Here is a 2500-nt window from a genome sequence, read left to right on the forward strand (position 1 = left end):
ACGCCGTCGGGAGATCGGGGAAGAGTTTTCTTTTCTGCATGAGCGTTCGAGTTCCCTGGAATCCTCTAGCAGGGAGATAGGGTTTGGAACGCGAAGAGCACCGCAGTTGCGGCGGTGTCCCGATCTTCCCCTCGGACCTTGAAAATCCGGGAGAGGGCCACGTGGAGGTGTCGCGCCGGTTCGTACCCATATCCGCAGCAGGTCTCCAAGGTGAAGAGCCTCTAGTCGATAGAATAATGTAGGTAAGGGAAGTCGGCAAATTGGATCCGTAACTTCGGGATAAGGATTGGCTCTGAGGATCGGGGCGTGTCGGGCTTGGTCGGGAAGTGGGTCAGCGCTAACGTGCCGGGCCTGGGCGAGGTGAGTGCCGTAGGGGTGCCGGTAAGTGCGGGCGTTTAGCGCGGGCGTGGTCTGCTCTCGCCGTTGGTCGGCCTCGTGCTGGCCGGCGGTGCAGGATGCGCGCGCCTGCGCGGCGTTCGCGCCCCGGTGCTTCAACCTGCGTGCAGGATCCGAGCTCGGTCCCGTGCCTTGGCCTCCCACGGATCTTCCTTGCTGCGAGGCCGCGTCCGCCTTAGCGTGCTCCTCCGGGGGCGCGCGGGTGCGCGGATTCTCTTCGGCCGCCATTCAACGATCAACTCAGAACTGGCACGGACTGGGGGAATCCGACTGTCTAATTAAAACAAAGCATTGCGATGGCCCTAGCGGGTGTTGACGCAATGTGATTTCTGCCCAGTGCTCTGAATGTCAACGTGAAGAAATTCAAGCAAGCGCGGGTAAACGGCGGGAGTAACTATGACTTCCCCAATCAGACCGCCGATTCCGCTCGCTTGATGATCTCGTGGCTCTGGGTCCCACCACTAGCCGTGAAACAATCCAGGCTATGTTGCTGTCTGTTCTTGATGAAGTAGGCAGCAGGGAGCCAGCCGTCCACCAAGCTGCAAGTATGCGGACCCAACAGCCCCCAGAGCGGAAGCGTGCACGCAGGAGATGGGAGTATGCGGTGGTCCAGCGTGCTTTCAAGAAGAACGGAGCACGCTGTATCAACGGACTTCTCGATGGCACACTCTTGCATCAGCCACCATCCATCCCAGGGCTGATTGAGTTTTGGACAGACCTCTTCTCTCCACCACGTGTCAGGTCTCGACCTCCGCGTGGGGAGGGTCTGTCCGATGAGCTGCTGCCATTCTCGAAGAGGGTGCCCTTCCGTGACCTCTGGGCTCCCATTTCTGCAGAAGAAGCCACCGCTGCTCTCCCGCCTCGCAATTCTGCTGCAGGTCCTGACGGCCTCACGCCGACACAACTGCGTCGCCTTCCCCGGGAGGTTCTCCTCAAGATCCTTAATTTCCTCCTCCTTTCCCGCTCCCTTCCTTCCCGACTTCTTCAGGCCAGAACAACCCTGCTGCCCAAGAAGACCGCCGCAGCATCCCCTGCTGACTTTCGTCCGATCACAGTGTGCTCGGTGCTGACCAGAGCCTTTCACAAGGTTCTGGTTGGCCGCCTGATGCGCTACTGTGTGTTGGACGGTCGCCAGCGGGCTTTCATCCCTCAGGATGGGATGCTTCACAACACCTTTCTTCTAGATCTGGCGATGACCCAGGCGTGCCGAGCTGCCGGCTCGCTGTACTTGGCATCTCTGGATGTGTCAAAGGCCTTCGACTCGCTTGCCCATGGTGCCCTTGGCCCGGTGCTAAGGGCCCACGGTTTGCCGGTCGAGTTTGTTGACTACATCCAGGGATGCTATGAGGCGGGATCGACGGTTATCTGCGCGGATGGGAAGTCGTCAGATCTAGTGCGGCCTTCGAGGGGTGTTCGGCAGGGTGACCCGCTGTCTCCTATCCTCTTCAACATGTCCATCGACATTCTCTTGTCTCGCCTGCCTGCTCATATTGGTGCACGCATTCTTGGACGGCGGATAAATGCGGCTGCATTCGCCGATGACCTCCTGCTGTTTGCCGAGACTCGCGATGGGTTGCAGGAACTTCTCACCATCGCCACGTCGGCCCTGGGGGATCTCGGGCTCGAGGTCAACCCACGGAAGTGTTTTTCTCTCGCCCTTGTCTCATCAGGCCGGGAGAAGAAAACCAAGGTCGACGAGACTGTCATCTTTCGTGCTGGGGGGAACAACATCCCAGCACTGGCGATGGGAGATACTTTCAAGTATCTAGGCCTGCAATTTTCCACGTGCGGACGCAGTCTTTTTCATCCCCGGCGGGAGGTCGAGAAGCAGATGAACATCATCAAGCGTGCACCACTCAAACCTCAGCAGCGGCTTTTTGCCCTTCGTTCTGTTATCCTCCCGGGTATTTTCCATGGTCTCGCCCTGGGGAGGACTCGTCTTGGGGCCCTCTCTTCCCTTGACGTCTGTGTTCGTGCAGCTGTTCGATCTTGGCTGCACCTGCCAGCAGATACGCCGGTCGGTTACTTCCACGCCCCCACCTCTCATGGGGGCTTGGGGGTGCCTGCAGCCCGCTGGCTGGGCCCTCTTCTTCGTAGGAGAAGA

At 59.3% G+C, this 2500-nt stretch overlaps 1 non-coding gene across 1 annotated transcript in view; it reads left to right on the forward strand.

The window, feature by feature from the left end:
• Window positions 1-2500, forward strand: part of LOC124726973 — a 6968-nt gene that overhangs the window by 2078 nt on the left and 2390 nt on the right. Inside the window, exon 1 of the ribosomal RNA XR_007006837.1 lies at window positions 1-2500. This exon is cut by the window's left edge and continues 2078 nt beyond it; it is cut by the window's right edge and continues 2390 nt beyond it. This is a non-coding gene — a ribosomal RNA (large subunit ribosomal RNA).

The sequence above is a fragment of the Schistocerca piceifrons genome, unplaced genomic scaffold (assembly GCF_021461385.2).
Source record: "Schistocerca piceifrons isolate TAMUIC-IGC-003096 unplaced genomic scaffold, iqSchPice1.1 HiC_scaffold_1074, whole genome shotgun sequence".
In the NCBI taxonomy this organism is placed as follows: Eukaryota; Metazoa; Arthropoda; class Insecta; order Orthoptera; family Acrididae; genus Schistocerca; species Schistocerca piceifrons.